The following is an 8245-nucleotide window of genomic DNA, read 5'->3' on the forward strand; positions in this document are numbered from 1 at the left end:
GTCATTTATACCTCAATAAAGCTATTTAAAAATGTAACTGAAGGTTGAATTTTCAAAAGAAGGGGAGATATTAAAAAATGGTCCAGGAAGAATTAAATGGAAGAGGAAGAGACAGAGGGGGAGAGGAAGAGAATGACAAAGAATACCAGTTAAAAAATAAATCTAAGAGTTAAGAGACCCGGTCCAACTGATTCAAAGTTTGAAGATAGGAGTTCTGGAAAAAGGAAATGGAAGGGAAGAGCTTGTCAGGAAATAATAAATGTGACCTCATTTGGGCAAAGGGTCTCTTTAGGTGTGATGAAGGGTTTAGAGATGGGAAGTTATTCTGGATTATGGGGGTGGCCCCAACATCCTGAACAGAGGGAGGGAGAGACTCTGCCCCCATGGAGGGAAAGCCACCAAAAGGATGCAGAGACGGCTGTGACATGGCCAGAAACCAAGGGACTCCAGGAGCCCCGGGTGCCACCAGAAGCTGGAGAGTGGTGCAAGAACATGTTTCAAGCCTCCAAGTTGGGGTCCTTTGCTCCAGCAGCCCCAGGTCAACAACATAGAGCCCTGGTCGTGTTCCACTCCACGCTATTCCCTAGGATGTGGGCACCATGACATGACGGCGGATTGCTAATGCAGAATAATTTTATATCATTGTATTGGGAGAACAGGAGAGGAAGCAAGTGAAACACACACATGCACACACACACACACACACACACACACACACACACCACTGCACACACACGTCCATGCTTGCTCCTGGCAAATCAACTGCCGGCAGTGATGACAAGAGAAGCGTGGCCTGTGGCTTGGAGGGCAGTGTCAGCAGGAACAGATGCAAAGGTCCCAGCATCGCCATACTAGCAGGTGGGACTGAGGCCTTGCCCGCGGGGTCCAACGAAGGGAGGAGCAGAGGCATTTTTCTTTCTTGACACCTGAGATCATCATATGGTGTTTTAATTGCGAGAATGAGTATGGCTGTTGATAAAAACAAAAGTTTAATTAGAAAAAAAGGAGCCAGGCTTCCTGAACCCTGCCTCTCCTGGTGTAACTACTCCAGTGGTGATGGGTGTGGGGTTCGTCATAGGAAGGCGTAGCTGGAGAGGTGGCAGCAGGTCTTGGGCAGGTCTCAGGAGGTGGGGTGTGAAGTACCACCTCAGAGGACCCGCCTTCCAGCCAAGCAGCAGAACAGAGGGGTCCCTGAGGCATGGGAGGCCCAGCCTTCCAAAAGGCACAGCTGGGAGATAGCGAGAAGGGGAATCTAAGCGGGGAGCTGGCCCTGGGAGCCTGGAGGGGCTGCCACTGGAGCAGGGACCCTGAAACCTGGCTGGGCCCACTAAGCCTCTCCATGCTCAGCCATGGGAGGACCAGGCTGGGGCACAAGGGCGGCCCTGTTCCAGCTGTGCTGTGGGAATAGCTGCAGGCAGTGCTGGGCAGGCACTGAGCAGGCAGCAGAGGGGGCAAGGGGTTTTGCAACCCTCAGGGTGGGCAGAGACCTTGTAGCCCTGTCCCCATGGAGAGGCCAACACTGGGCTGGGAGAGGCTGGAGGACAGAAACATTCCTTCCAACTGAGGGACCTCTGGAGGACTGGCACCAAGACTTGCTAGAAGTCTTGTGTGCAAAGATATGCAGAGTTGAGCTGACTGTGGTGGCGCATGCCTGTAACCCCAGCACTTGGGAGGCTGAGGCGGGAGGATCGCCAGTTTGAGGTTAACCTGGACTACACAGTAAGACCCTGCCTCGAAAAATAGAGTTTCATACCAAGCACAGAGAGCTGCAGACACAAAGGCTTGGGCGTGGCAATGCGTGATGGCGTGGCCCAGGCATGGGACGTCTGACGGGAGTGGCAGAGCATGTCTCTCCCTGTCGGTCACCGTTTCCTGTCCAACAAGTTTTAGGGGGCAGCAAGGCCTCCCCCAGGCTCTTACACTGGGGTGCGTGCAGGTGGCCAGCACTCCTCAGAAGCGTGATGGGGAGTAGAGCCCCAAAGCCTGTCCCTGAGGATGGCAGCAGCTGGACCGGGGCAGCATGGTGTCAGCGGCTCACTGAGGCAGCAGTCGCGCCTCCGAAGCAGCTCCAAGACCATCTGGGGCACCGTCGCCGGCTGTGTGCCATCCAAGCCACCCCTCCAGGGCACCCCAGCAGGGTGTATTCTCAGGGGTGGGCCATCCCTGAATGCGTGGACCTGCCTGGGTCTCCTCGGCTGTCTCTCGCTACCTGTACGCCCAGGGGCAGGGAGACAATGTGTTTGTTCGTTCATTCAGCAGCTGCTCATTTCCCGTTTCCCTTCTGCCAGGCCCAGAGTCAGTATCCACAGTGCGATCTGATTTCACTTTTGCTTCCATTACATTGCTCACAGTGTCCCCAAATAAACCCGGATTCACAAAAGTGGCCCCTAAGAAAGGAAAAGGTCACCTTCTCATTCTCTGAATCATGCTGGGCTGGGAAGAGAGCCTAGCTCGGTGCCCGGAAGTGCAGCCGCCACCACCCCTGTGGTCTCTGCTGCTGGGGGGCCCTGTGCTATTTCTGGCGACAGAGCACCCTGGGCCAGGCTCCCACCCCAAACTCCTCGGGTTCATGGCAGGGCCATTTTTAGGAAGGTGGTGACTATTTATGGGGCAGGAATAACAGGATGTGCTTGTACAGGCTCACCCCATGTAGGGCTGGTTGCCCCCTACAACTCCCACAATGGTCCCTGTCCCGTCCCACCAAGGAAGAGGGGGCCCCAGGCTCTCCACTGGCAGAGGGATCACCCATATTTTGGTGCCCCCTCTGCCCGTGCCGTCCATCCTGAGACCCTCCCAGCCACCACCACCACCCCATGCCCACATGATGGCCCAGTGCCAGGGGCCATCACACTTGCCCCCACCTCCAACTTCTGCCAGGTAGCTTTCCTCAGAGGCGCCCCTCACCCTGGGCTGCTCCTTGCCCTCTCTGTTCATGGATTCAACCAGTAGTGCTACTGCCTCCCAGGGCCAGCAGGTTAGGGAGGGACTTAGAAATTCCTGCCCTGCCTCCCAGGGTGAGGGGGTTCATTCTGACATCAAGAAAGAGGGACCGGCTTCTGAGTGAGGTCAGTGGATGAGTGGGTGGATGGGTGGGTGGATAGTGGATGGATAGTTGATGGGTGGATGGATGATGGTAGTTGGGTGGATGGATGGTGGATGGTAGATGGATGAATAGCAGATGGGTGGGTCGATGGGTAGTGATGGATGGGTGGTGGGTGGGTGGGTGGATGGATAGTAGGTGGGAGAATGGTGGGTGGAGGATGGATGGATGGATGAAAGATGATGAATGGATGGATGGATGGATGGTGGATGGATGGATAGTGGAGGGTGGATGGTGGATGCACAGACAGATAAGAACACGGGGAAATACAAAGTGTAATGAAAAGGGTGCAGATTGGGGTCAGACAGAAACCAGTCCATGCCATCAGCAGCCTTCCTTCCTCTACCCACCAGTGTTGATGGAGCACGTGTGTGAGCCACCCTGAGGACAGCAGGCAGCTCAGCCACAGCCCCACCCTCACTGCACGCACAGCAGGCTCGGGAAAACAAGCAAACCCAGCATCCGGCGTGGTGGACATCCACCACAGAGCCCCATGCCAGTGAGGGCACCTTCACGGCCATGACGGGGAAGTCTCTCAGGTGCTGGGTGGGCCCTGGGAGGTGCCACCAGGAGGGAGAGGCCATCGGGGAGCCTGCGGTGTCCCCACCCTGCAGCACGATGGCTGGGTGGTCTGGAGAGTGTGGCGGGGATGGAGAGGTGGGCAAGGGCAGGGGACCCGGGGCCTCTGAGTTTTATCTCCAGTGCAAGCTGCAATGAAGGGGCAGGAAGGTGCCTCGCCTTATTGGAAATCCCTCAGGATGGAGTGAAGGCCCATGGCGGCCTGGCGGGGGACCGTGGAGGGGGGCACAGGGCCTAGCTGGGGACCGACCCTTGGCTTTGGCAGTAGGTGCTAGACCCAGGGTTCTGAATTTGTCCACACTTGGAGAACTGGATAGCACAGAGCATGGGTGGTACCGAGCTCAGTGTTTTAGCAGATCTGTCCAGCAGCTGTGAGGACAGTGTGGAGGATGGGCGGGAGACTGGGTCACTAGGGGAGCCTGGGTGAGGGTGGCTGAGTCCAGACGGTGGCAGCTACAGGGATATGAGCTCAGGTTGCAGGGCACCCTAGCCTCAGTTTCCTCATCAGGGTGGTAGCACTGCATTCCCAGCCAGGAGCTGTCCACATGGCGCTGACACCTGAAACACACAGGACCTGGACAAGAGCCGAATGTAGGGGGCAGGGCAGGGGCTGCACTCAGAAAACAGACCTGAAGGTGAAAGGAAGGGGAACTGCTCAACAGTGACGGCGCCTGTTGTGGGGGTTGTGACCTGGGGGGGTACCCCCTGCAGAGCAACACCCACCCACCCCACCCCGCGGTGCTGCGCATTTAGTGTTCCTGTCAGGGAGGCCACAGTACTGGGTTCAGGCTGGATCAGGATCAGTCTGCAGTGCGGCCTGCCGGGAAGGTGCTGGCATGGGCAGGCCGCACTCCAGGGCACAGGCCGGGGTGAGGTCAGCAGGGCTGCCTCTTGGTCCTCCTAGGCTGCTCATTAGTGGGGTGGCCCCAGGCTGCTCTCTCAGCCTCTCCGCCTCCTTCTAAGGCTGGATGGGAGCACAGTTTCAGGACAGTCCACAGCACGCTGGGGACAGGGAAGAAGGACATGTGCAGCTAGAGGCGGGAAGTCAGTGCCCCCAGGGTCCTCCCAGAACTAGCGAGCTGTGTCTACGCCTGTGAACAGGAGAAGAGAGGCTCTGCTGGGGGCTGTCAAATGGGTCTGTGCATGGAAATCCTCTGGCTGTTCCTCAAAAAGCTAAGCACAGAGTTAGCATGCAAGCCAGCAACACCACTGGGTCTATTTCCAAAGAACTGAAGCAGATACTTGAAGACTTCCACGTGAAAGTTCAGAACAGCATCCATCACCAGAAGCAAAAGGTGCCAATAGCCCAGATGCCTTTGGCTAGCGAGCAGATCATCAATGCATGGTACATCCACATGGTGGAATATTACTCAGCTGAGAAAAGGAGTGAAGCACCGCTACATGCTGTAACATGGGTGCACCTGGCAAGATGTCTGGCAAAGTAAAATAAGCCAGACCTGAAGGCTCACATATTATATGGTGGCCAGGGTCTGGGGTGAAAGCGGGTGGGGATGACTGTATAGTAAGGTCTCCTTTGTGGCTAATGAAATGCTCTGGATCTAGCTAGAAGTGATAATGAAACACAGCGTTGTGAATTCCACAAAAGACATCATACGCTGAAAAACTCATAGCTTTATGTTGTGAGTGTTTCTTCTGGATTTTTTTAACAGTGGGGGACAGGAGGCGGGCTTGTTAGCCACTGCCAGAAAGGAGCACTGTCCACGAGGGTGGACAGTCCTACCTGGCCCTCCCCAGCGGCCCTGTGGCAGATTTATCGGTATTCCCATTTTCCCACAGGGAACCTGGCTCCTGCCCAAGCTCCTGCAGGCCGTGAACAGCAGCTCTGGGCTTAGAGTCAGTCGACCTGATGTGTAGGCCCTGCCCATGCCTGTTGCTTCACCTGTTGCCTCCTGTTGGGGGTTGTGACCTGGGGGGGCACCCCCTGCAGAGCAACACCCACCCACCCCACCCCGCGGTGCTGCGCATTTAGTGTTCCTGTCAGGGAGGCCACAGTACTGGGTTCAGGCTGGATCAGGATCAGTCTGCAGTGCGGCCTGCCGGGAAGGTGCTGGCATGGGCAGGCCGCACTCCAGGGCGCAGGCCGGGTTGAGGTCAGCAGGGCTGCCTCTTGGTCCTCCTAGGCTGCTCATTAGTGGGGTGGCCCCAGGCTGCTCTCTCAGCCTCTCCGCCTCCTTCTAAGGCTGGATGGGAGCCCAGTTTCAGGACAGTCCACAGCACGCTGGGGACAGGGAAGAAGGACATGTGCAGCTAGAGGCGGGAAGTCAGTGCCCCCAGGGTCCTCCCAGAACTAGCGAGCTGTGTCTACGCCTGTGAACAGGAGAAGAGAGGCTCTGCTGGGGGCTGTCAAACGGGGCTGTGCATGGAAATCCTCTGGCTGTTCCTCAAAAAGCTAAGCACAGAGTTAGCATGCAAGCCAGCAACACCACTGGGTCTATTTCCAAAGAACTGAAGCAGATACTTGAAGACTTCCACGTGAAAGTTCAGAACAGCATCCATCACCAGAAGCAAAAGGTGCCAATAGCCCAGATGCCTTTGGCTAGCGAGCAGATCATCAATGCATGGTACATCCACATGGTGGAATATTACTCAGCTGAGAAAAGGAGTGAAGCACCGCTACATGCTGTAACATGGGTGCACCTGGCAAGATGTCTGGCAAAGTAAAATAAGCCAGACCTGAAGGCTCACATATTATATGGTGGCCAGGGTCTGGGGTGAAAGCGGGTGGGGATGACTGTATAGTAAGGTCTCCTTTGTGGCTAATGAAATGCTCTGGATCTAGCTAGAAGTGATAATGAAACACAGCGTTGTGAATTCCACAAAAGACATCATACGCTGAAAAACTCATAGCTTTATGTTGTGAGTGTTTCTTCTGGATTTTTTTAACAGTGGGGGACAGGAGGCGGGCTTGTTAGCCACTGCCAGAAAGGAGCACTGTCCACGAGGGTGGACAGTCCTACCTGGCCCTCCCCAGCGGCCCTGTGGCAGATTTATCGGTATTCCCATTTTCCCACAGGGAACCTGGCTCCTGCCCAAGTTCCTGCAGGCCGTGAACAGCAGCTCTGGGCTTAGAGTCAGTCGACCTGATGTGCAGGCCCTGCCCATGCCTGTTGCTTCACCTGTTGCCTCCTGTCAGTGGTCTCATCGGAGCCTCACGACCTTCCCTCGGGTGTGACTTCTGCACCATGAAAGCGCGTGTCCAGACAGGGAGTTTAGGTGCAGGGTCACCCCGCAGCAAGTGGCCAGAGGGAAGGAGGACCCCAGCCCGTGGGCAGCCAAAGGGCACCTGGGAGGGCAGGGCCACAAGCAGCAGTGAGGCACAGTGGAGAGAGTGTGGGGAAGGACATCTGAGAAGCAAGGACAAGGGTCCAGGGGCCCGGACACTGGGCCAGCCCGTAGCAGAAGGCCCTACCCAGGGCCCACCCCCCTCTACATCTCTGGGCGGGGGGGCCACCACACCACCTCCAGTGGCCAGTGAGATGGAACCTGGATTTGAGACAGAGAGAGCAGATCCAGTGGGGCCCACCCTGGGTCCTTCTGCCGCTGCCCCACATCTACTCCCCAAACACTCAACCAGTGACCCTGCAACTGAGAGCAGGTCCTAGCCCAGCCCGACTCCTGCATCCACAGGAGGAGCTCCCTGCAGCCTGGGCTCCTGACGAAGATGGGGCGCTCACGGGCTCTAGTTCAGTCCTCAGGCAGCTGCGTGTGGGAAGTGGGGTCTTGGTGAGGGGTCCCAGGCCTGGGGAGGGGCGCAGTCAGAGCCAGCAGTCAGTCCCAGGGAAAGAGGGCAGGAGCCGTGCCAGGAAGCAGGCTGCACCCTGTCCGGCTGAGGACTTCCCAGCACCAGGAAGTGAGTAACCACCGCCTCCCCCACAGGCAGCAGACTTAGGAAGCACAGCCCAGCAAGCTGTCAGAGGCAGGGCTGCTTCCCGCCAGGCCACCCGCCACACCAACAGGGCCAGCACCAGCCGCCCTCCTTCCAGGGTAGCACAAGGACAGATGGACAGAGAGACAGATGGACAGAGGACAAACGGGCCACCAGGCAGCCCCACCACCTCGCCTGTGATGGGTTTTGCACCAGGCATCACTTGGACATCACTTGTTTTAAGCAATTATTCAGTCAACACTGAGGCTTGACTGATTATAAAACACATCTGCCAGCCTTGGGGGGAAACAGAGTCACGGTCACACCCCAGTGTCTTGAGTGTCAGCGGATCAGATCCGAGCTGGGGCCTGCCTACAAAGCCCAGCAGCCACACTGGAAACTTTAGGGCTCTTTCCCCAGCCTGTTCCCCAGGTCCCACAGCAGGAAGTTGCGGAGCCTCAGAGAAGTTCAAAGCCAGGCTGAGGTGAGCCACATTCACAGACCATGCTCTCCCCTCACAGCCGGGCCAACCTCAAATGCAGGAGGAAAGCCAGGATATCATGTCAAACACCTTCAGCCAAGGACCCTATGGCATGTTCCAGCCTGGCGCTCACAGGGAAGGGAAGGAAAAGATGGGGTGCCTTTGTCTCCTGGGCCTTCCCCCTCCTCCCCCCCCTTCC

General features: G+C 56.9%; 1 long non-coding RNA gene across 1 annotated transcript; it reads left to right on the forward strand.

Moving 5' to 3' along the window:
- The first annotated feature begins 3136 nt into the window (after window positions 1-3136).
- On the forward strand, window positions 3137-4987 carry LOC104851809. The gene is made up of 3 exons (XR_777297.1): window positions 3137-3182; window positions 3454-3639; window positions 4781-4987. It is a non-coding gene; the product is annotated as an uncharacterized LOC104851809 (long non-coding RNA).
- The last annotated feature ends 3258 nt before the right edge of the window (window positions 4988-8245 follow it).

The sequence above is a fragment of the Fukomys damarensis genome, unplaced genomic scaffold (genome assembly GCF_012274545.1).
Source record: "Fukomys damarensis isolate Sample0158 unplaced genomic scaffold, DMR_v1.0_HiC HiC_scaffold_21, whole genome shotgun sequence".
NCBI classification, from domain to species: Eukaryota; Metazoa; Chordata; class Mammalia; order Rodentia; family Bathyergidae; genus Fukomys; species Fukomys damarensis.